Below are 25,769 nucleotides of genomic sequence, written 5' to 3'. Positions count from 1 at the left end.
GTGCCCTGCTCGCATGCGTGGACCTCTTTCCTGTTTTCATGGGCACGGTCTCCCCCACAGTTAGCAACTGCATCTCTGTTGCTGGTGCTTTGCCCTCAGCCCGCCAGGATCCATTTTGCTGGGAATTCAAGCTCCCTACCCCTCCGGGCAGCTCTTCACCGAAGACCGAGGGGTAAGAAGGGGTTGGAGTACACGCTTTCGATTCCCTTGCCTCCGACCCGGTCAACTCTGAGAGGGCACCTGCGCGCGCCCGACACCGAACAGATCCCAAACCCGTTATTCGGACTGAACGAAAACACACTTCTGCAGGCTGGATCTTGCCAGAAGCTGCTGGTTCAGGGCCTCCAGTTAGAACAGCTCTGCTGGTGAGGACGGCAAATGTTGTCACAGGACTGTGTGTATGTGAGGGACTGTCTTAAGTGCCCCAGATGCATTAGCTCATTTCATCCTCGAGACCACCCTCCAAGGCCTTCGAAGGTAGACATCAGCCTCTCCACTTGGCAGATGAGGGAACGGAGGCACAGAGAGGCGAGGTTGTTTGCCTCAGGTCCCGAAGCTGTGAGTGAGGAGCGAGGTCCACAGCCTGGTAGCCTGGCTCCCTTTCTACACAGCGCTTTTTCTAAATATGGAGTGGCCCTATTTTTGTTTAAACGCAGGCACAGTCTGGCTGGAGCTACCCCAATATGTTGACTGCTTATTTTATCTTTGGGTGATCTTTAAAAAAAAAAATGTGCATTGAAAAAATTTTTTTTGGTCTTCTGCCTGTGTAGAAATCGTGTAACAAGAAAACAGGACAGGTCAAAGAAAGCCAGAGGGCCTCATTCTCTTCCCCTCTCTCCTGCTGTCACGGAGTGCCCATTCCCAGCCCCGCTGACAGCGGTCTCCAGAGCTGCCCATCTGCTTCCTTCAGGGTGTCCCTGGAGGTGTGATTCTCCATCAGGCCCTGGGCTCTGCCTGGTTCCCACTGTATCAAGAGCCAGGGCAGAAAACCAGCCTAGCTGCTGTAGGGCATACGTCTTTAAGGGGACCCGGGTTTGGGTTGGGTTTCCCAGGAGAAGACCTTCTTAGGTCTTCTTAGGTCACATAAGAAAGACTTATGTGTCCCAGGGGAGATGAGTAAGGGGGTCGGGGAGGCAGGTCAGGGAAAGGGAAGAAGCCAAACAAGGTATGATTTCGGGGCAAAGTCCTATGGAGGGTATCCTCAGCCCGGATCCTCAGGGGTGCCCTGGAGAGTGAGTCCCTGAGCTGAGTTAGCCTGGGGAGGGAGCGGGGCTTTCACACACAGGCACCTGATGGTCATCAGCTAAGGCCTGCCCGGGAAGGAAGCTCAGGCGTTCCTGGCCCCCCTGCAAGTGCCAGCAGAGGCCTTCAGCAGCCCAGGAGCTCCAGGAAGGGTCACAGGACTGGCTGGTGGAGGTGAATGCATGCAGAGGCTGGGGTAGTTGCTGGGGCACACAGAAAAGGCATGAAGAGATCTGAGTGGGTTTGGGCTGAGCACCAGTATTGTCCAGGCCAGACCAGATGCCGGGATGTATGGGAAAGAGCGACTGACTTGGTGTTCTCACTGTGTGACCTTGGGCAAGTGCCTCAGCCTCTCTGAGCCCCAGTCTTCTCACCTGAAAAATGAAGGCAATCATTTGTTTCCCCCCCCCCGCCCCCCTGCCCCCCCCTCCCCACCCCGCCCCAGGGCCTCGTAAATAAAATACTACACAAAGGTCAGGTGTTTACCTTTCTCTTGGGTGGGGATTTATGTCATGTCTTTGTACTATAATTGAAATGGAATGAGACTGTGCATTGTATTAGTCAGCTGGGCGGCCATAACAAAATACCAGAGACTGAGCGGCTTAAACCACAGAAATGGATCTCTCACAATTCTGGAGTCTAGAAGTCCAAGATGTCAACAGGGTTGGTTTCTGGTGAGGCCTCTCTCCTTCGTTTGCCTATGGCATCTTCTCGCTCTTTCCTCTGCATTTGTGTGGGAGGGAGAGGGAGAGGGGGGGGGGGAGAGAGAGAGAGAGATGGAGAGAGAGGGGAGAGAGAGGGAGAAGGAGAGAGAGGGGGGAAGGGGGGTAGAGAGGGAGAGGGAGGGAGGGAGAGAAGGAAGGAGAAGGGGAGAGATGGAGAGGGAGAGAGGGGAGGGGGAGAGAGAGAGATGGAGAGAGAGGGGAGAGAGAGGGAGAAGGAGGGAGAGGGGGGAAGGGGGGTAGAGAGGGAGAGGGAGGGAGGGAGAGAAGGAAGGAGAAGGGGAGAGAGGGGAGGGGGAAGAAAGAGAAAGAAAAAAGAGAAGGGAGAGAGGGAGAGGGAGAGAGGGGAGGGGAGGAGAAGAACGAGAAAGAAAGAGGAAGAGAGAGGGAGGGAGAGAGAAGGCACTATCTCGGGTGGTTCTTCCTCCTGTATAAGGACACCAGCCCTATTGGATTAAGACCCTCACCCTATGACCTCATTTAACCTTAATTACTTCCTTAAAGGCCCCATTTCCAAACACAGTCACTTTGGGGTTAAGGCTTCAAGATGTGAATTTGGGGGTGGGGGGGGACATCATTCTGTCCACAACATGCATGTAGAATGCTTGTGTGATGCGTGGCAGATGTTCTAGAAATGTTCCTTTCTCTCCCCTCCCTTCCTGCCTTCTCCTCATCCTTCCTTCTAACCAGTATCGAATTCCAAGGACCTTTCTGGGCTGGGGCACCGAGTGGTCAGCAAGGCAGACCCAGTTCCTGCCTCCATTTCCTCCGAAAATGTCTTTCACCCATGGTGAAGCAAAATCAATAAGCTTGGGGCCCACGGTCCTTACATCACAGTGTTTGGAGGCAGAACCCGCACCCCCAGGCCTGACCGTCGGGGGTGCCTCATGGCTGTTGGGTGGGGCGCCGGGGGAGGGTGCCCACAATGTGTCTGCAATCAAACAGAAAAATAGTGGCTAACTTGGAAATGTGATTTCGCTTACAAATGCCTATTTCCAGCTTCTCTTGAAATAATTAGGTGAGGGACGCCTGGGTGGCTTGGTCGGTTAATCGTCCGACTTCGGCTCAGGTCATGATCTCACGGTTCGTGAGTTCGAGCCCCTTGTCGGGCTCTGTGCTGACAGCTCGGAGCCTGGAGCCTGTTTCGGATTCTGTGTCTTCCTCTCTCTCTGCTCCTCCCCTGTTCATGCTCTGTCTCTGTCTGTCTCAAAAATAAATAAACGTTTAAAAAAAAATTAAAAAAAAAAAGAAATAATTAGGTGAGCTGGCGGCCCTGGGCCCCCATTCTTGTGAGGCCTTGGCTGCATACCTGCCGGCCTTGAGGACGCAGGGAGAGTGGTCCCAGTTCACTCCGTTCCCTGCTGGGTCTGGCTCAGTAATTATCCTGCCTGTCCCTGTAGGTATTAAGATTTGCAACGGCTATTTTAAATAAATATGACCGATTGGAGGGCCTGACTTTGGAGCCTTACTTTTCCCATATGGAGAGTGGGGTCAGTAGAATCTTGTTTTCTGTTCTTTTTTGTTGTTGTTGTTCCCATGGGTGTAAGATCACAGACTGTGGGGTGCGGTTTGAGGGTGAGGGCTTTTGGGAATCGGGAATCATTATGGTGATAATGGGTACGGCTCGGATTGTCCCCTTAATGTCCTCCGCGTATCCATGCTGGTTCTAGAGCTCCTCATCTCCTCCTGTTCTGGCTCGGGGCTTGACCATGTGACCGTCTCTGACCCGTGGGATGCTAGCAAACGTAAGGCAAGCAGAGGCTGAAAAAAGTGCTTGCGTATTTCCACTTGCTCCCTTGGACTCCCGCGGGCGCCTAGAGGATGTGCCTGAGCTGGCCGGAAAACGCGTCCAGACTAGAACATGAGAGATGCATGCATGTGACAGACGCACGGGAGAGAGCCCAGTTGTCCCAACGGAGGCCATCAGCCAACACGTGCTGACTGCCAGACAAGTGTGTGAGCTTGGCTGAGGCTTGAAGAACGGCCAGCCAACCGCAGACTTGTTCGGGGTCGCGGAAGTAGTAGTTTGGAGTGCTTGAGGTTTAAGATAGCTGGTTACATGGCATTGTTGTAGGGGGAGAGAACGGATACATTTATAGGCTCTGCAGGCTCCTTCTTCGTCCCCTCCTAATCTCCCCACCCCCCCTTCAACTTGAATTTACCGAGCACCCACTATGTGCTAGGGTACATTGGCGACCAAAATTAGACACGGTCCTGGCCCTTAGGATGTTTGTAATCTCGCTTCTATTTCTTTTTTTTTTTTTTTCAACGTTTATTTATTTTTGGGACAGAGAGAAACAGAGCATGAACGGGGGAGGGGCAGAGAGAGAGGGAGACACAGAATCAGAAACAAGCTCCAGGCTCCGAGCCATCAGCCCAGAGCCTGACGCGGGGCTCGAACTCACGGACCGCGAGATCGTGACCTGGCTGAAGTCGGACGCTTAACCGACTGCGCCACTCAGGCGCCCCTCTTGCTTCTATTTCTATCACCCGCCTCGCCAAGACTGGACTTCAGCACGGAGGTGACTAATTTCGCTGCTCTAGGCCGATCTGGGATGGGTTTCTTCCCCACAGAATGCTTTGCTACAACTTCTATCGTTCTCATTTTCATTGTTCCCTCGGCCACTGCAGAGATCGCCACTGGTGGAGTTGGCTCTTTCCAGTAAGGGAAATCCTTTCGAGATGATGTGTGCAGCTGGGATGTTCTTAAGGAATTTATATGAAGAGGGAGCAAATCCTTGTATGTTTTTACAAGGGAGGGAGAGAGTTTTATGTTCTGTGAAGTTCGATGTATTGTGATGAATTATGCTTCGGTCTGAAGTCTATGCAGAAAAGCACAGCATTTCTCGGAGTTCTGGGAAATAATACTGTAAATAAAGCGGTGGTTTATTTCTTGGCCGGGCATTTTCTCTAATAATGTAAAGAGACGTCAACACCCATTTCTTAAGGGCAAAATATGAGGTTCTCTCTTCTCACTCCAGGGGAAGAGTGACTAGAGTTTGCTGTGTTCTTGGGATTCTTAAAGGCAGGGGGGCTTGGTCTAGGGCCTGTGTCCTGCTCAGCTGGCCCACATCAGTTCAGGCGAATTAGGGGAGGCAGCAGCATCTGACCCCGGGCTCTTACTGGAGTGTGGTTCCCAAAGATGTGTCTGCCTTGCCCGTGGCCTGCTGTGGGCAGATCTTTCTGTGAAAGTGGAAAGGCCAGTCACGGTCCTGTTCCTAGCCTCAGTTTCCCCACCTGTAGCGACCCAGTGATAATCCACCGTTTCTCTAGCTGTATCCCTCCACCAATCGGCATCGCTGGAACTCCTTCCCTGGGTTTATGCATCTTGGAGACAGAAAGACGATGGGGGCTGGGTCCCCCTGACGGTGGCAGTGTGACAGGGAGTGGGAGGTCTTTTCTGATCTGGTGATTTGATTGATTTGGTCATTTGTGTTTGGGAGATGCTGCTTTGTGCCCCTCGGGTGATCTTACATGGCTGGATGCCTTCACTGCCTTCGATGCCTGCGTGTAAAGAAGGAATGCGGAACTGGATAGGAGTCCTGCTTTGGTTCCTGTATTGCGTGGCTTTAAGAAAGTCAAGTCCACTCTCTTGGCCTCCATTTCTTCCTCTGGATAGTGAGGTGACTCTTCCGGCTCTGACATTCTAGAATTTATTGATGCCAATAACACCCTTGCCAACGTGTCTTAAATGCGAGAGGGAGTTTTCCTCCTGATTCCCTGGCTTCATCTTGGGGATAGAATCGAGAGTGTGTGAATCAGGATTCCTTTGATTGGAAGCCTTAGAAACTCAGTTCATATTGGCTGAAGCAAGGTAATATGCCGGCTCAATGGGTTGAAAAATCTAGGGCTCTGGCTTCAGGCTTGGCTGGATCCAGATGTCCTTCAGAAGGCCATTGCTACGGTTACATGCTGTAGAATGCTCTTGGTCAGGAAGGTCCTCCTCAAACCTGACTCGCCTCCTTCCTGCTGCTGTGTAGATGCATCCGGTCCTTCCCACCATCACCGCTGACGGTGTGTGAGGGGGTCAGGGGTCCTGACCCCCAGGTTCAGGTCCTGGGGCTTTTGTGAGCTGTGTGACTTGGCAAGTTTCCTTTCTGGGCCTCAGTTTTCTCTTCCATTAAACAGAGCGAGCAGTTCTCGCTTTGCGCTTCTCACGGACCCAAAGCAAGGATCAAGTGAGACCAAGGACATGGCTGTGTGTTGAAAAGCCCAAAGCACCGTACACCTCCATGGCCCCGTACCCTTATCCTGTAACGTGTCTGAAGTTGCTTCTGAGATTCTCCATTCTCTTTTCCTCTCTGGACTAGACACATCAGCAGACTGGCTGGGTGAGTGTCGCTGTTATTTTTACGGCTACAGAGAGCCCAGGCCATTAGGAAGGGCTCCACCAAACATTAATTACAATGCCCACATCACATCTAGTGCAGGCTGGATGTAGTGTCTTCCCTGGGTCCACGGACCGTTTCTGGGAAACAGAAGCTGCATGGTGTTTTATCAAACATTTATGGCTACTGGCTCGGGGGTGGGGGGGGGGTGAGTTTACAAGGCTGAGCCCTGGGAAATTAAATTTCTTGCATTTTGACTCAGTCCTAATCATGCCGCAAGCCATGGGATTTACGAGGCTGTAAAGGCTTGAGCACATTGCAGGCTGGAGGCCTTGCTTCTGGCTTCTGGCCTGTGTCCTTGACGAGAGGCATCCTCTAGGAGCTTGGGGCTCAGCGGCCTGTTGGTTCGACACACACACACCGGGTGCCCGCGGCCACCAGTGGTGAGCAGCACAGATGTGGGGTCCGCCTTCTCGTTGCGTGCAGCTTCCTAAGAAGACTGGCATTGCCGGATGATTTTGCAAATAATTCCAGAATTTCCAACTATGGTTAAGGGACTGAGGGTTAAGGGAGTGAGGGAAGGTTCCGAGATGACGTGAAAAGGTTGAGTGGGGTGAATGGCGGTCTCCAAACAGATCTGTCCATGTCCTAACTTCTGGAACCCGTGGACATGACCTTATTTGGAAAAATAAAGGGTCTTTGCGGATGTAATTAAATAAAGGCTCTCAGGGAGCCTGAGTGGCTCAGTGAGTCAGTTAAGTGTCCGACTCTTGATGTTGGCTCAGGTCACGTTCTTGCAGTTCGTGGGATTGAGCCCCGTGTCGGGCTCTGTGTTGAGAGGGTGGAGCCTGCTTGGGGTTCTCTCTCTCCGTCTCTCTCTGCCCCTCGCCTGCTTGCCACTCACTCTCGCTTTCTCAAAATAAATAAATAAACATTTGGGGCCACCAAGGTGGCTCAGTCAGTTGAGCGTCCGACTTCGGCTCGGGTCATGATCTCGTGGTTCCTAAGTTTGAACCTTGTGTCGGGCTCTGTACTGACAGCTCAGAGCCTGGAGCCTGCTTTGGATTTTGTGTTTCCCTCTCTCTCTGCCCCTCCCCCACTTGCGTTCTGTCTCTGTCTCTCTGTCTCTGTCGCTCTCAAAAATAAACAAACATTAGAAAAGCATTTAAAAATTAAAAAACAAAACAAAACAAAACAAAGGAAGGATCTCGAGATGACATTATCCTGGATTATCCAGTCAGGCCCTAAGTCCAATGACAAGTGGCCCCATAAGAGAGAAGGAGGAGAGAGCCACGTGAGGGTGTTGTGATACAGCCATAAGACAAAGGGCACTTGGAGCCACCGGAAGCTGGGAGACACAAGGAAGGATTCTTTCCTAGCGCATCCGGAGGGATCAGAGGCCTACTGACACCTTGACTTTGGAACTTCTGGCCTCTAGAACTGTGAGGAAGTGAATTTCTGTTGTTTTAAGCCACCATATTGGTGGAAATTTGATACAGCAGTCTCAGGAAATGAATCCAGGTGGAATAACCAATTTTGACCTCATCTGGGAAATCCAGGAAGGCTCCGGGAGGAAGTGACTTTTGAGCTGGCCAATGTGGGATAAGTAGCAATTAAGCTGGCAAAAGGGGCTGTGCTGCAGGTGAGGGGAGGGACGGGGAGGGGGAGAAGTGTTCCATGAAGACGCCGCATGTGCAAAGGCCCTGCGGTGCAAGGGGCTGGACTTGCTGCATCCACAGCCCCTTTCGGTTTTGCGGGAGCATCAAGCTCTGTCCTACCTCAGGATCTTTGCACTTGTTCCCTCAGTCCGGGATGCCCTTTCCTCCACCTCTTCCACATGTCTGGCTCCTTATCCTTCCAAGCCTCGGCTGAAATGAGATGTCGGGCACAGCGTTTTATGACCATCCTCACTAAGTATATCCCCTCTCTTACTCTTTCCCTCTCCACCCATTGGTTCCCTTCATAACACGGAAAATAATAGTAATGACAGTAGCGAAGACTGAGCCCTCAGTATGACCTAGGCATTGTGCGGACTGCTCTACGAGTACCCGTCTGATTTAACCTTCATAACAATCCCGTGGGACAAATGCCGTTTTCTTGTTGTCGTGAGATCCCCATTTCACAGACGGCAGCACTGAGGCACAGAGAGCTCAGGTTACATGGTAGCAAGGGAAGGAGCTGGGATTTAAACCCAAGCAGTTTGGCACACGTTCAGCAGATACTTGACAGAGGTTTGAGCCTTCCTGAGAGCAGTGTCCCCAAGATGGCCCACAGCGGAGCCCACAGGTCCTGGGCCCCTGTGCGGGAATCATCGGTCCTCCATCCCAGTTCTTGCCCGACCCAGCGTCCTCAAGAGTAGAGGACCTGAGAGCCCCTCTTGGCCTCCGTCCACTCCTTCCCTGCAGGTGGAGGGGAGGAGACCCCAGTGCAATGTCGCCAAGGTGCACAGGGGGTCACCGCTGCCCGAGAAACTTCCTCCCACCACACTGGTGGGCCCAGGGTATTAGGGGCTGGAAGGACTGGAGTTCAGGGACGAGTCCCAGCGCTTCGTCTCCTGGGAGCCGAGGCCCCTGTCTTCCGGGAGGCCAGGATGTGTGGCCACGTGTATCTGGAAGCACTAGTCAGCTCCGTGGGCAGCCACGCCGAGGTACCGGGGCTTAGCCCCGGCGCGTCCGTCCCCCTCACGCGGCCCATCTGCGGTTCAGGAGGAGCTGGGCTCAGCTGGGCCGGGCTTCCAGGCTGCAGAGGAGGCTCAGGCTTCCACACCTTCGCCTTTGGCCTCCTGGCACCAGCAGGCTGCCCAGGGCATTCTCTTCCCATGCCAGTGCCCACGGCCAAGGCACGAGACACCAGCCAAGTGCAAAAGCGTATTTAGGACTTTGCACAGGCTGCGTCCGCGAGCACACCGTTGGCGCAAATCCAACTCCCATCCAAGCTTCACCTCGGCGGACCAGACACCGCGCCTCTAGGGGCGGGAAGGCGGCAGAGGGCCTGGACGAGGGAGGAGGTGAAGGTGGGGCCCGGTCTGCAATCTTCTTCTCGTGCCGCCTGTCTACACGTGGGGGCTCCCGGGCCTGCTTTTCTCAGCCAGTCCTGCTTTCGGTTGGGGGCTCGGAGCCGGCCGGGAGAGTATCCGGGGAAAGGTGACTTCCGTCCCTTGCTTGTAGCCGTGTGGCTGTGATTGGCTGCCCTGAGGGTGGTAACATCCGGGGTTCAAACTAAGGACGGTGTGGTTCACACAGGGGGTGAGACGGTTGACCGTATGGAGCTGATGGGGAAGCAGGAAGAGGAGATCACCTTAACCACTCTGGTCCTTTCTTTCTTTCTTTCTTTCTTTTTTTTTTTTTTTTAATTTAAAGGACCACACTTCAGGTTTATTTATGAAAAAAAAAATACTGCGGTATTTTGCAGAGGAAGAAACATGTTCATCAAAGCATATGGATCTCGACATACTAACCATCATCAACTGTAATCAAGTAGCTGGTATAACTTAAAAAATATCTATCATCATCTTTTTTTATTGAGCTATAATCCACATGTCATAAAATTTGCCCTTTTTAAGGTATAAAATTCAGTGGTTTCAGTATACTCCCTAGGTTGTACAGCCATCACCGCTGTTTAATCCAGAACACGTTAACCTGCCCCAGAAGAAGCCTACTTCCCATTAGTAACACCCCCCCCCCTTTCCCCCACTAATCTATTTTCTGTCTTACACATTTGCCTCTTCGTGGCAGTTCGTATGTATGAAATTGTACACTATGTGGCCTTTCAGGTCTGGCTTCTTTCGCTTAGCAGAGTGTTTCTGACGTCCACCTGGCTTGTAGCACGGGTCAGTGCCTGATCGTCTTCTCCATCACCTCCGCTCCTGGGGTGAGTGTGTGTGAGGGGGTTTCTGTGTCTGCCAGCCTCTTCCTGCCAGCCAAGCAGAGAGCTTCGTCTGCAATTCCTGTTCCCTAGATAGAACAGAGGGACTCATTCACTTGCTTGTGATTGGGTGCCGCGGCCCCCAGGGCATGGCAAGTACTGAGGCAGGCCAGGTCCCTGTCCTCAAGGAGGTTAGGACCGAGAGGAGGAGAATGAGAGGAGTTGGACAGGGCAGCAGTAGACCAAGTGACGGAGAGGAGGGTGGGTGTTTTGAAAGCAGAGCGGCTTGTGGGATGGAGTCTGGAAAATGCACAAGGGCAGACAGCTCAGCCCGGCTGGAGGCATGGGTGAGAGGGTGGGGAGGGCGGGAGTGCGGTGGCGAGGTGGGCGGCGGGGGGGAGCGTGGCCATAAGTGCCCCTGACTTATCTGTCATGTAACCTGGGCCACAGCAGGGCCTAATTTGCCCTTGAAACCTCCCTCAAAGGGTGGTCTGAAGACTGGTCAAGGGAGAAGGGAACACAGAGAATGATATTGAGCTGTGCATCCAACCCCTGCTGGATTCAGCAACAGACACGAAGAAATCAGAGCTCCGTTTCTAGCTTAGGTCTAGCTGGGGAGACGAGAATTATCCAGAATTCATAGTCGAGGCCTAAAGAGCATGCAGATTCGGAGGTGACCAAGATCTTCATTGGCTACGGAAATCCAATCAAGGAGGGCTTCCCAGCAGAGGTGGCCCTGAAGGAAGGGCAGCGGCCGGCTCGTAGAGACGTGGGGAAGACACATCAGGAGCCAGAGCAACCCCAAAATGTAAAAGCACTTCAAAATATAGAATGCCTCCAATATATAAGGCACTTTGTTTTCACTCTACCATTTAATCCTCAAACAAACTTATTTGCATCCCCATTTTACAGATAGGGAGACTGAGGCTAAATCACACACAGATATTAATTGGCAGGACTGGGAGTCACCTGGTCTCCGGCTTCCCCGCTCTCCCCTCACCAGAGAGGAACTCAGGAACCCCAGGCCCCAGCTTCTGCTCAGGTTGCTTAAAAAAAGAAAAAGAAAAAGCCACCTTAATTTTTTTAAAAAAATTATTTGACAGAGAGAACGAGTGCAGGAGGGACAGAGAGAGAGGGGGACAGAGGATCCGAAGCGGGCTCTGTGCTCATAGCAGGCAGCCGGATGTGGGGCTCAAACTCACAAACCGCAAGATCATGACCTGAGCTGAATTCAGACGCCTAACCTACTGAGCCTTCCAGGCGTCCCAAGAGCCACCTTTTTAATGTCTTTCTTCCTGGCCAGGAAAATTGTCCACGAGGGTGTGAAATAGGCACTGGCCAGGCCAGGAAAAGATTCCTCCTCCCTCTTCATCGGATGATTCTGCTACTGGTGTGAAATCTTCATTTTAACCATTAAAAAAAAAAAAAGTAGGGTGGCCTGTCCACAAACACTTCTTTTTTTTTTTTTTTTTTTTTTTTTAACAAACACTTTCTTTTCATAATCCTAACAACTATAAAGTAAAACCTCAATCAGCACTTGGGACTCACTGCTTTGTGGATCTCGGCGTAGGTGCCCAAGCGATGAGGGAATAGGCCCTGTGCTAAATCGGGGAGGGAGTGTCCCCGTGTGCGTTTGTTTTCTTCCTGACATAAACTGTCGCAATGCAATTGACAGGAAGGGTGATTTGTCCCCTCAGAGATTCTGCAGCCTCCTGGCCCTCGTCGCAGCCTGGCCTAGGAGGAGACGAGGCCAGGGTGGAGGGCACGACAGCCTGCCGCGTGCAGGGAGGGGTGGCTGTCCGTTTTCCATCTGGAGCGGCCCTCAGCGTTTGTCCTGGCATCCTGCAGGTGGGGCCATGGAGCCGATGTCCTAGCTGAACGGAACCGGAGCAAGAACTGGACCCTGATTGTCATGATGGTTAGGAGTAATTAGCTTTTGAGGACTGATTGTTACAGCCCCATAACATGGCCTGTCCTGCCCGCCAGTGGTTACTCTGGCTGTGGTGTGAGAGGAGCAGAATGCGAGCCAGGAAGCCTTTTGTTGTTGTTTTTTTTAAGAGAGAGAGAGAGAGGGAGGGGAGGTGCAGAGAGAGTGGGAGAGAGAGAATCCCAAGCAGTCTCTGAGCTGTCAGCACAGAGCGCGACACGGGGCTTGAACCCATGAACTGTGAGCCCAAATCGAGTCGGAGGCTTAACCGACTGAGTCACCCAGGCGCCCCGCAGGGAGGTCTTTGAGAAGGTGATTTTGTTCCTGCAGGTGAGAGATGACGGGAGGTGGGGAGAAAGGGCTGGGGTCAGTGACGGGTGGGGGCTAAATAGACCAGGGCTCCAGAATGGCTATTAAGGGACCAGGGAAAGCGTCACTTCTGCTCGGCTTGCCCGAAGAGCTCTCAGACCACCAAAGTTCCTCTCACCATCTCCTATTAGAGAATAAATTCCTCTCATCTTCTCGCAAGAAATGGGTCTCTGTTTTCACCCTTCGTAAAGGGCAACAGAAAGTTCACTCCAGAGATGCGAGGCCCCCGGGCCGGGCTGTCCCACGGCCGAGGCTCCGTCTGTTGGCAACGTCGTCAATTACAAGCGGCCGAGGCAGGTGCCGGTCAGCTGGCCTCGCAGCGGGCGTTAGGGAAATCGTCTTTGGCTTGATTATATTAGCTGGCTGTCCCCAAAGAGGTGAGAAAATAGACCTAAATCCCTCTGGCTTTGTGCCTCATGCCCCGCCCATCCCTTGCGTTCAGGCGTCACGGCTCAATCAGAAGATGGCTTTTCAGCACAGCTGCTGTGGAAAATGGGGGAAATCTCGTTAGAGAGAGAATTGTGTCAGAAGAGAGAGAGATGCAATTTAGCACTGTATGTTCTTATGAAAGTGCGTGTGCATCTCTGAAAAGGAACAGCACTGTTCGGGCAGGACAAAGGAGAGAGAAGCCCAGTGGCTGATCCTGGCGACCAGAGGACAGGGGTCACGTGGCTTTGGATGTGTGGTTTGCTGCTCCCACCGGCTGCCTTTCTCCGGAGAGCTCGGAAGCCGGGTGCGGGTGCCCATTCCAGCGGGATGTGCCCTAGCGTTTGTCCCAAGGGCGTAGACCCGCGCCCTCCAACGCGGAAGCCAGTAGCCATGTGTCGCTATTTACATTCAAATTCATGAAAATGGTGTCAGATGAAAACTTCAGTCCCTCAGCTGCATTAATCAGATTTTAAGTACTCCATAGCCACATGTGACTAGTGGCTACCAGACTGGACAGTGCAGGTAAAGAAAGTTCCCCGGATCCCAGAAAGTTCTGTTGGCCATTGCTGGTGCCCCCGGGTCCGGAAGACCCAAAACGGAAGATATTCAAACAACAAAAAGGAGGGAGGTCTTCGCTGGCCCCAGCCTAAGGAGCCTGTGCGCCTCTCACTTCCGTCTCCCACTAAGTGGCAGAACTGGGGTTAGAACCCAGATCTCATTTAATTCCAGAGCTCACCCCACCTCCCCCCGCCATCTTTAGACTCTATGTAACACGGACTGGCCCCAGATTGCTATGACGTGGCTCATTTCGCTCAATACTTCCTGCTCTAGGGAGCTATGGTACTTATCCACTAGGCCTGACAGGTCACTGGTCAAGGGATGCTCTCCCAGTGTCACCAGTCGAGGGATGCTCTCCCGGTGACAGAGCCAGCATTGATTCCGGGCACTGTCGACCTGCTCTGGACGGCCAGAGAAAGCCCAAGGCAGGGAGCTGACAGATGGAATTTGGGCTGGATGCCCAGACCTGATAAGTGCAGGAGAACATGGGAAGGCACCCAGAGTGCATGCCCTCAGTGTCAAGAGAGTGAGGTCACACAGATCTGGGTGGGGGGTGGGGGACACATTGGCTCTGCCGTCTACTAGCTCTCTGGCCCCTACCTTTTCTCTTCTTGCCCCGTCTTATCTCTCTCCACAATGAAGGAATTCCTTTAAAATATGAATCAGATCCTGCCACTCCCCTGCATTAATCATGTTCGTGATTTCCCACTGATTTAGAATGCAATCCAAATTTTATAAAGGTCCACACGACCTGGCTCATCCTTTACCCTCCAACGTTATCTTTCCCGACACCTCTTGTTGGTACCTTCATGGCCCTCGTCACGCCCTGGAACTATTTCCTTGTTTGCTTTCTTGGTTATTGCCTATATTCCTCCTGGGCTGGAGGCTTCATGAAGGTCGGGCATGCTTATTTTATTCCTTACTCTACATGCTGGTGCCTCACACAGCCCCCAGAGATGTGATGAGTACTTGTCTAATGAAAGAAGTAACAGTCTTATGCACGATGCTTAACCTCTGTGAACTTCTGTTTCCTCACCTGTAAAATGAACTAGAAATATTTTGTAAGGTTATTTGTAAGATAGAAGCGGTGATGGAGTGCACGGCACACAGTAGGCACTCAAGTTGGCAATTATCAGTAGTATAGAAAAGTTGTAAGTTCAATACAAGTACCTTTTTTCCCCCAGAGCCATTTCAACGTTTATTTATTTTTGGGACAGAGAGAGACAGAGCATGAACGGGGGAGGGGCAGAGAGAGAGGGAGACACAGAATCGGAAACAGGCTCCAGGCTCCGAGCCATCAGCCCAGAGCCTGACGCGGGGCTCGAACTCACGGACCGCGAGATCGTGACCTGGCTGAAGTCGGACGCCCAACCGACTGTGCCACCCAGGCGCCCCTCCCCCAGAGCCATTTGAAAGAAAGCTGCCAACCTGATGATCCATGACCGCTGAATATAGTAGAATTTATTTCCCTAAAACAGGAAGGCTCTGAGATCGTCACAATAAAACTGTTAGGATCAGGACACTAACCCTGACACATTACTAACCTCTAATCCTCAGACCCCATTCAGCGTTTGCTGTTTGTCCCAATTATGGCCTTTGTAACAGAAGGGTCCAGTTCAGGATTGCCCATTGCCTGTAGGTGTCCTGTCTCTTGAGTCTCCTCTAGTCTGGAGCATTCTTCAACCTTTTGAAGGGGACAGGCCCATCATTTTGCAGAATGTCCCTCAGTTTGGGTTTGTCTGATGTTCCCTTGAGTTTAGCTTTGGATCGTGCATCTTTGGCGGGAATGGCACAGGAGCAATGCTGTGTCCTTATTGAATCCTGCCAGGTGGCATGTGATTTCCATGTGTCCCATTATTGGTCTGTTCTCTTTAGTCATGTGACTAAGGTGGTTTCTGCTAAGCTTCTTTTTGCTGTGAAGTTACTCTTTTCCTCTGTCTCAATATTTTTGTGGAAAAGTTCTTTTTTTTTGTTTACTGTTTATTTGTTTATTTTGAGAGACAGCGAAAAAGAGTGAGCATGAGTGGGGGAGGGGTAGAGAGAGAGGGAGAAAGAGAATCCCAAGCAAGATCTGCATTGTCAGTGCAGAGCCTGATGCAGGGATTGGTATCATGACCACGAGATCATGACCTGAGCCGAAATCAAGAATCTGATGCTTAACCAACTGAGCCGCCCAGGAGCCCCAGCTCTTTGAAACTATGTAAATGTCGTCACCAAATCATTCATTCATTCATTCATTCATAACATTAAGAACTAATTCTTTGCTATTTTACTTAGAGGATTTAATCCATTACTGTTATCATTTATTTTAGTGGTCAGATTGCCTCATTTTTGGGCCAGTGAGAGTCCCTTCAAGCTGTCTTCTGCGTCCCTTGATACAACCTCCATTTTACTCTGAGCACTGCTTTGCTTTTTGGCCCAGCAAGATGTTCTAGGCTCATCCTGTACTCTCCCTGAGCCAGCAGCCCTGGAATCAACCATTTCTCAAGGGAGCCCTGGTTCAGTTTAGTGGGGGATATCTAGAAGTAAAGTTGGTCCTGGTGTGTGTATTGCTGTTGGGGCATCACAGTTCTGAGAGCCCCTCCGTGGACAAAGCTCAGGGATGTGTATGTGTGTGTGTGTGTGTGTGTGTGCGTGTGCACGCATGTGTGCACACATGTGTACACACACACACAGACATGCTCACGTCTGTATTTATTTCTAGACTTTTTCTATATACTGAAAAGCATAAAGTCACATTGATATCTCTGATTCAAATCTATCACCATCGAGTTTATTCTGATTCTTTCCATTTCCATATTTGTAACTCCCTTCTGATGATGAGAAAGCTGGCTGCCATTTTCCTCAGTATATTTAACTGTCTGACCAACGAAGCAATCATCCTGTTACACCTGCCACTGCTACCTTGCATGGACCCCCTTGTCACCCTGCCTGTTCTCTCTTAGCCCGTGTTAGCTGTACCCTCAGGCAGATATCCTCCTCATCCCGCTTGGGCTCTGATGGCAATCCAATCATTGTGGTTGTTGCTGTTGTTACTATTATCCTTGGCAGGCTAGTGGGGCTGAGGAATGGCTCAGATTCTCATTTAGATAATCTGCTCTCATCCAACCGGAGGAGCCACTTCTGGAGGCTCGTGTATGTGTGTGTTTTTTATATTCCTAAGATGCTTCTCCCCAGCCCCGTCTAAGAGGTCAAAGCAATTAAAAATCCTTAATAATTACCCCACATTCAGGAATTGATGGCTGATTTCAAGTGCTGTGTCTTTTATTCTTTCACCTCCCCCGCAGAAATCTAAGGGAGGAAAAGTAAGTAGCAGCTGAAATGATCCCCCACTCACTTTCTATAAAGAGGAAAATTAGCTGCTCTAATAATCATGAATATTAATGTATAGCCAATTGCACTCAATTAAAATGATGATCTATAATTTTGCCTCGGAGCTTTATGGAGGCCATTTCAATGACTACCGAGTGGAGTTGGGTGCTTTTCAGAGTTCATGGGTTCGGCTTAACTCTCTCATCCCCATCACTGGCTTCCATGTAGTGTGGACCCCAAGTTCTTCCCCGGTCAAATTGCTCAACCCTTGGAGTGTGCATTTCCTCTGTTTTTAGGGTCTGGGATATATCATAGTCATGGCAAGTTTATGAGATCCTGTGTAGGTCACTCTGATTCCGTTAGTCCTGAAAACAATTCCTCCATTACCCTTCTGACACACAGGTTCGCCATGATTGTTCGATGAAGTTCTCCTCTCCCTGGCCAGAGCCGACTGACCGTAGGTGGGAGTCCCTAGCCCCAAATGTGCCAAGTAGAACCTCTTCCCTGGGAATCTGAGATCGGGACTAAGAAGGTTTAGTGTCAGAGGGATGCTTTTGAGCAGCACTATAAAACTCAGGAGCGGTGGGCAGCTAGCTTCTGGCTCGTCACATCAACTGGACAGCCCACACGCAGAGAGAGAAGCAGGCTGAGTGGCAGACGTAGAGAGGAAGCAGGCATCCTGAGAGCCTTCTGCTGCTCATTCAGGTCCCTCCTGAGTCCTGGAATGTCCCTAGCCTGGTTTTTTTGAAACACTCTGTACCCTTACGTGTCCCCTTTTATTCCTAATGTTAGATTTAGAAAACTACCGTGACCTGTATCCAGAGAATCCCAACTGACACAATTGTCAATGGACAGGCCTCTGTTCTTATTTCTGAACCCTGAGCGGGCACTCCTGCCAGTCCTTACTGTTCACAGCAGGGCTATCTCAACCAGGAAAAAGGCCCGGGCCGGGCCAGAGAATGGAGCATCGGTCATAGCCTCCGGCTCTCGGGTTCTATTTCTATCTATTCATCAATGATTCTGTTAAAAGAGAAAAAATAAGACAACATAAGATGAGTTCAGTGGAGAAAACGCACTGAGATGGTTTGGTTGTTCTGATGCCAACCAGTGGGTTGCCTGACATGTTATTTTTCAGCTAGTTGTTTGGGGTTCTTGCAGACACAGCTGCTGTGTGTCAGTAGCTCTCCTGGCTGTTTCCCTCCGTGCCCTGTCACTCTCTATCCCCTTTGCCCTGCTGTATTCTTCTTAGCTCTCATCACTGCCTGATACCGCAGTACCTATTTGTTAGTTCTTTGTGTGCTGATCGTCTCCCACAACTGGAACAGAAACCTTGTCTATCTTGTTCACTACCGTACCCTCGCATCTAGAACAGGGCCTGGCACACACTAGGTGGCCAACACATATTTTCAGAATGAAGGAATGGATGGATGGATGGATGGATGGATGGGTGGGTTTAACCTCTCTTTGGTAAGCTCAAAGCAGAGGCTCTGGCTAGTGACCAAACACATCGCGGGGGCTTGAATATCCTTTTCTTTAACCTTCTTTCCACTGCACAGAGGCCATTCATTAGGGCAAGTGCCTTTTCCTGGTGTGTCCAAAAAATGTGGCTCGGAGCTCAGCCTTTGGATTTAGTACACCTGGGTGTGAATCCCAGCTCTGCCACAGCTGTGTGCACCCTGGGTAAATTGCTACACCTCTCCACGCTGTATTTCTTCATCTTTGAATTAAGGACGATAATAGTTCCTATCTCATTGGGTTGTTGTGCAAACCCAATGGGCTCTGAGTGTTGATTTCTTAGCCCTGAAACTGGCATGTAAGCTTGCTCAATAAATGTGAATTTTTATTATAGCTCCATTAAAGAGACATCACACCCCATTGTTGAGGAGTTCATTCATCCATTAGTACACGAATCGATTAGTTAGTTCAGCCAAGAAGCACTGAGCATCCGTGTTTGTGTTAGATTCCAGGGATATGAATATGGTGGTAAGACAATTTGCCTCTCCCAGTGAGAATTTGTGTCGTAGGAGAGAGCTCTCAGAGAGATGACCTAAGGCATGATTATCTCATGTGCTCTCCAGGGCCATCAGCATAGGTACTTAGGGTAGGGTTTTGAAATGGGACTTCGGAGCAGTGCTGGATGGTTCAGAGAAATCTTGGTAATTGGGACACAAGGATTCTGGTCGCAACTTGCTGTTTGAACTGAGAAAATGCACGTCACTTTGACTAGCACATTTCCCTACCTGAAAAATACGAGTGTGGCACTAGATCAGTTGGCCTCAAGCTTTGATGTGCATCAGAATTTTTTGAGGCAGTGTGTTAAAATGCACAATGCGGGACTCCGCCCCACAGAGAAGGATTCAGATGTTGGAAGGAATGGCGTTTTAGATGATTCTGATGCAGGCCCTCAGAACACACTTTGAGGGATTGTGAACTAAATGATATTTCACATTTCCTCTTTGTGGTTCTGACACTCTTAAACACAGCACAGTCCCCATCTTTAATACTCTGCTTTTCTCGAAGTCAGGATATGGTGTAGCCTCCTCTCTCAACCTTTAAGTCCTAGGGAGCTTTCCATGGTTCTGAAGTCAGTTCCAGGGCTCTGTGGCTGAACAGCTCCGGGAGGCACCTTCTGTTGGCATCTTCTGGGTAGATGTTCCTTCACAAAAGGAGATCAAATCGACTTTAAGGCCTCCTCCCCCTGCCCAGAAGTTGTCTTAGCCTCTCTTCTGCTTGGTGAAAGAAAAAAAAATCATATTCTTGTTTCCATGCCAGGTTGCTAGTGCCCTGGTTTCCATGACAGCAGAGAGGGAATGGAAGCCAGGCTCTCACCTACAAAGGAATTAAAATCCACCCTCTTGGAGAACAAACAATGATTCCAGGAGAGTCCTGGAAATTGGAGAGTGTTGGTTTTGATTCATCCAACCACACAGGAAGGAGGAGGTGTAAGGAGCACTGAGGGAGGGGTGGTTTTGTAAGGGCTTTTGTGAGTAGGGCAGATTATAATGGTTATGGCAATAGCAATGATAACAAGTCAGTCCACTACACTTTAAAATTTGTGGCATCCACTTTATACTCTCAGTACATCCTATGGCTTTTATGCAGGAAGAAACAGTGACCTCAAGTGAAGTGATTCATATACTACTTTCATGCTGTCTCTTTAGTGCCTGGGGCTTCTTATCATTTGACCTGTACTTCTCCAGAAATGCCCAAGCATGGACTCTCCTTCTCATCATGAAAATCCACTAGTCCCCTGTCTCATTGTCTCCCATTCCTGATAGCAATGACACATTCGAGAAGTCAGTCTTAGCTAAAGAGCAGTAGTGAGTCAAAGGGCTAGTCTGTCAGATCGAGTTTATTTCTAGTGGCAGTATCCTAATGCAAACTGGTGGCTCTAATGGCAAAAGTACTGACACTTTGCCAGATCAGGGAGGAAAAGAACTTTTGAACACAGTGTATTTCCCTGTTCTGCTTACATGAAGGGCTACTCTGATTCACTTCAGCTTGGAGAACCAGTTTCATGTTCTATATTTCCTCAGGACAACCCCATGGTAGCTACTGTTATTGTCCATATTTTACAGATGAGGAACATGAGGCCCAGAGAGGCTAAGAAACTTGCCAAGAGATCACACAGCTAGGACATGCCAGAGTGGGGATTTGAACCTAGGTCACTGGCACTGTCATTAGACATGAGTGACCAATTCACCTGACAAGAGCCGGGATAAGCCCCTCAAGGCACCGGGCTTGCTTGAAGCCAAAAGGTACTTCTGGGGAGTCTTGTGTGGATAATTTCAAAGTGGTGTCCTTAATCAGAAGGGTCTTGATCGTAGAAAGGCACCTGGAGAGAAGGGATTTGGGTTGGGTTGGGAACAGTTGCCCAGCACAGGGTGACATACAGTTGGCCGAGTCCTGAGGTGAGTAGTAAACATAGAAGCCTCATGGTCACAACAAAGACACCTCAGTTTCATGTTTTGCCATGATGGGAGAACCCGGCAGCATCTTTAGACTTATCTCCTAACACTCCAGAGGGCTGGGTGGCCATGTCGGGATGAGATTTCATCTGTGTAGAGATTCTAGTCATATGATTGGAGAAAAAATGAAGGCCATTCCATCATAAGAGGTTAGGATCTTCATGTTGGACATGAATAGGACCTTAGAAATAGTCAGATTCAGCACATCCCAAAGTGTTTTGGTGTATCTCACCAAGGAGATATATATATATATATATATATATATATATATATATATATATATATATAATGGTTTAGGTGTTATATTAGTCAGGATAAGCCCACTAATGCTGCAGTAACAAGCACGCCTAGAAATCTCCATGGCTTCATACCACAAAGCTGTATTTCTCCTCTATGAATTCTGGTGAGGGTCAGTCAACCCTCTAGGTGGTGGTCCTTCATGCAATGACTTGAGGACTCAGCCTGCTTTGATTTTTCTGATGCTGCCACCTCATTTGGTAACATTCAAGTCATGAAGGCAGAGGTAGGGAGAATTGAAGGGCTGCTCATGTTGAAATAAAAAAGACTACAGACACAGGATTTTATTTTATTGAAAAAATTTTTTTTAAATCCTTATTTGTTTTTGAGAGAGAGATAGCATGTGAGCAGGGAGGAGCAGAGAGAAAGGGAGACACAGAATCCGAAGCAGGCTCCAGGCTCTGGGCTGTCAGCACAGAGCCAGAGCCTGACGTGGGGCTCGAACTCACGAACTGTGAGATCACGACCTGAGCCGAAGTCAGACGCTTAACCGACTGAGCCACCCAGGCGCCCCCAGACACAGGATTTTAAAATCGTTGCTCTAAACCAGAAGGGATTTGCAAGATGGAAAGAGGAGGGTATTCACCAGCTAGGGGCTTAGGGCTACCCATCTCATTTTCTTAGCATACTGCAATCGCAGATGTTCATTTATCCCTGGATATAACCCAAGACCACCTCCAAGGTTTGCTCTGTGGTCAGCATGGGAAAAGGTGCCTTGACATTCAAGAAGGGAAGATGAAGCTTCATGACGTTGGTAGAGGAGGCTCAACTCCCCAAAGGCTGTTTCAGAGAGGTACTGATAGCATATATTTGAAAGGAGTAGCCGAAGAGAAACACAAACGCATACATACACAAAATGCACAAATGCACTGAAGCCAACACACAAAGACACACAATTCACACACATATCCAAGGACACACAGGCACACCCACACCCACAGCGATATACCGACACTCGCCTCCTCTCTGTGTGATTAATCTCCCCAAGGCTAGGAGGAGAGACCAAAAGGTCCCTGAGGTCCCGTGGGGACAGTGAACTAGGCCTGGAGTGTATAAATCTGGGGTTGGCAGAAGAATGGGCTCAACCACCCCCATTTCTCTCCTGCTGGTGCCCCGTAAATCTCTCCTGGCCCCTACCTCCCCTCCCTGCAGCAATCCTGGCTGCCACCTCTCCTCGGTTTACTAGATTTAGGTGCTGGAGTGGTTTGTTTTCTCCCCAGCTTGGTAGAGCCTGCCTGACAAGGGCAAATTTACCATCCCCAGAGCCTGCAGAATCAATATCACTTTCTTCTTGTCGGAGGGAGAGAGTGGGATTTGAAGGGGATCATCCATGGTTGGTTTGGCCTGGGCCCCTGCTCCTTGTAGAGCAGGGGGAAGGGATTTTCAGCACCAGGCAGGTCGGATCCTCTCCCCAGCTCAGTGTAGACTGCCGAGCCTGTGATATGGGCACCCGTGTACCTCAGGACCCAAGGCCAAGGCCGGACCCTGGGAGGCAGAATTCCACAGGTGTTGGCTATTTTTCTCAGACCTATTATAACACCCTATAATGAGCGTCAGGTAAGAGCCATAAACCTGACCCGGAGAGAAGCATTCTCAGTGATGTTACAAGCTTTGGAGAAAATGGCTGCTCACCTCATTAGCAGAGGCCCTGGCTGTTCTGAATAGCCATGACCGGTCACATGGGGGCTCATGCCAAGCGACACAGAATACCCGCTGTCGCGGTGTTGATGGAGGGTGGGGCCGGTTCCAGGCTTGCTGCCCTGGTCGGCTGACTGTTACTTGAGTATTTGGAGTTGTGGCATGGACGTGGGTGTGAGGAGCTCAACAGGTCTCCCGTTCTCTCTCTTCCTCCCTCCCACTCTCCCCCATCCTCCCTCCCTTTCTTCTCAGGTATTTATTGAGCACCTACTGTGTACTGGGTGCTTGAACAAAGCAGGCCTGGGCCCTGCCCCGGTAGTGTCTATGTGGTGGTCTGGGAGGACAATTAACAAACAGATGGGTGAACAAAGTAATTTCAGAGGGTGAGAAATTCTTTTGAAAGAGTGAACCCAACTGATGAGAAGGGAGTAAATGGGGGAGAGGGTTTTATACGGACTCACGGAGGGCCTCTTGGAGGAGGTGACATCTGAGTTGAGACCTGAAGGGAGAGAAAGAGCCAGCTGTGCAGACACTGGGGGCTGAGAACTCCAGGGCTAGGGACCAGCATGTGCAAAGGGCAGAGGGTGGGGTCGGGGGAGAGCTGGGGGCTTTCCAGGAATAGAAAGGACAGGGCTCGTGAGGACAATGCTGTAGGAGAGGAGGTCGGATACGCAGACAGATCATGTCCTGCCTCATAGACCAGGGTGAGAAATGAAAGTTTTTTTGTTTGTTTGTTTTTGTTTTTTTTTTTCAACGTTTTATTTATTTTGGGGACAGAGAGAGACAGAGCATGAACGGGGGAGGGGCAGAGAGAGAGAGGGAGACACAGAATCGGAAACAGTCTCCAGGCTCTGAGCCATCAGCCCAGAGCCCGACGCGGGGCTCGAACTCCCGGACCGAGAGATCGTGACCTGGCTGAAGTCGGACGCTTAACCGACTGCGCCACCCAGGCGCCCCATTTTTTATTTTATTTTTTTTTATTTTTTTATTTTTGAGAAATCAAAGTTTTAAGTGTCATCGGAAGTCATTTGCTGGAGGCTCCAAGCTGGAAAGAGACACATGATCCAATCTATATCTTAAAGAAAGGACTCTGGCTGCTGTGTGTGTGAACGGCCTGTCGTGGAGCAAGGGTGGAAGCTGGGAGAGAGGGAGGTGGCAGCAGCAGAAATCCTGGTGCCTTGGCCCCAGGTGGCCTCAGTAAGAAGGAGGAGCTGGATCCCCAATAGATTTTGAAGAGAGAGCCAACAAGACTTGTGGACAGGTTGATAGGACTGGGGTAAGGTTGATAGATTTGCACTCGTCTGTCTTAATTTAGGTACATTCTCTTTTCATATTAACCTTCCCTTGATGATCAATATTGTCACACCTCAGAGTCCCAGGAGGGCAGGAGAAATGGGCTGTAATGGAGGCTGAGTGACGTGATGTCAGAGATCTGGCTCGTGGTCCTCTGTGCTCCTGACTTGTTAAGTGACGTTGGCTAAATCGCACCCCCGCTTCCCCCTGCCCGCCCCACCCCCGCCCCTCGATGTGCGTGGTCACCGTGTGGAGCAGAGGGAGGCTTTGAGGGTGTCTTGGGTTCGGGCACCAGGAACGGAGTGCAGGAGGTCGTGGAGCAGAGGTGTGCACGGTAGGATCACATCGGGAAGGGTTCATCTCTTGGCCGACTGGCCCCCCCCTCCCCTCTGCTCTCCCACTGTGGTTCTGAGGACCGCCTTCCCCTCTGTCAGGTGTTACCATACAGGACTCTGGATGAAAACCTACAGAGAGAGGGAGAGAGGGAGAGAGGGAGAGAGGGAGAGAGAGATGGGTGAGTGAGCTCTTTGGGTGCTGCTGTGGCATTCAGCTCTGGCCCCTGTGACAGGGGGCAGTGACGTCACCCTAGATGGAGCTTCTGAAACTTGGGCCACACTGTTCACCGCTGAGAAAACCGTGCACAAATAGGTTTCCTTTTCCTCGCAGCAAACAGGTTGTTCATTAGTGTGCTAATGAGTGCTGACCTTGCTTCCAGAATAACTCTTGGGGGTCGGTGTGGTGGGAGTAGGTGGAGGGGCGTGGATGGGAGTCCTCCCGCCTCCCGCCTCCCGCCTCCCGGCTGGGCTAGATGCCTCCTCCCCTCCTCCCCACTGTGCCCCGCTGGTCTCCGCTTCTCCATCCCTTCTTCTTCTCTTCTTCGTGCTCCCTCTCTGCCTGCGTCGCACTGAGCCAGGGGGCTGGGGCCGGGGTGGGGGGGGCTCCCCGCTCTCCAAAGCAACAGTTCATTTTTAGATTCCCTTGCTCACATTTCTGCTTCACAGTGTGAGATCTCACAGAGGCCAGCGTGCGGTTCCTCTTCCGTATTTTAGCAGGCGCCTCCGCGAAAACAGGGTTTAATCAAACGAGTGACTCTAATGGAGAACATCCAGGTATTCCGACAGACCGATGGATAGAATACCTTGGGGCAAGGAAGCAGTTCCAGTTGTTAAATAACATTTCCCCCCTATTTATAAAAACTGTGTGCGCTCGATGCGTAACACTTGGAAAACACAGAAGGGCACAAAGAAAATGAAGCAACACATTCCTCTCTGATTCCTCCAGTCAAAAACCACCGCTAGCAACTTGCACGCACACACACACACACACACACACACACACTGCTAGCACTTTGAATATTCTGTACTCGGTGATTTTCATACAGCACTATATTGTGAACACACACCGCAACAATATTCTTCTAAACTATGATTTTTTTTTCCAAATGGAAAAGTTTCGAACAACACAAACCATTAAAAAAAAAAAAAAAAAGGTCTGCTCTTCTCACAATCCTCAGGATAACCCTTATCACTTAAAAATATTGGTCAGCTTGGGGCGCCTGGGTGGCTCAGTCGGATAGGCCTCCGACTCTTGACGTCGGCTCAGATCATGATCTCACGGTTCGTGGGATCGAGCCCTGCATTGGAATTCTCTTTCCCCCGTCTCTCTGCCGCTTCCCTGCTCTCTCTCTGTCTCAAAATAAACATTAAAAAATATTTGTTGGCTTCCCCCCCATGTATCTGTGCGCTAAAACGTAACCCCTGTAGAATCTTGGCTTGTTTTTTCCGCCCCTGTGTCCTCCGCACCTACACTACGTCCTACGTGT

At 50.5% G+C, this 25,769-nt stretch overlaps 1 long non-coding RNA gene across 5 annotated transcripts in view; it reads left to right on the top strand.

Moving 5' to 3' along the window:
• LOC109493250 overlaps positions 1-25,769 on the top strand; it is a 54,021-nt gene that overhangs the window by 16,927 nt on the left and 11,325 nt on the right. Inside the window, exons 1-3 of one of the 5 annotated variants that reach the window (XR_006588271.1) lie at positions 7,447-9,435; positions 9,652-9,775; positions 10,065-10,162. The exons of 2 other annotated variants lie outside the window; for them this stretch is intronic. This is a non-coding gene — a long non-coding RNA (uncharacterized LOC109493250). Of the gene's footprint in view, positions 1-7,446; positions 9,436-9,651; positions 9,776-10,064; positions 10,163-25,769 lie in introns of those variants that run through there. 2 more of the 5 variants (XR_006588270.1, XR_006588268.1) reach the window with 2 other exon arrangements.

This window comes from Felis catus, chromosome D3 (genome assembly GCF_018350175.1).
Source record: "Felis catus isolate Fca126 chromosome D3, F.catus_Fca126_mat1.0, whole genome shotgun sequence".
Lineage (NCBI taxonomy): Eukaryota > Metazoa > Chordata > Mammalia > Carnivora > Felidae > Felis > Felis catus.
This window is presented reverse-complemented; position numbering and strand designations above follow the sequence as displayed.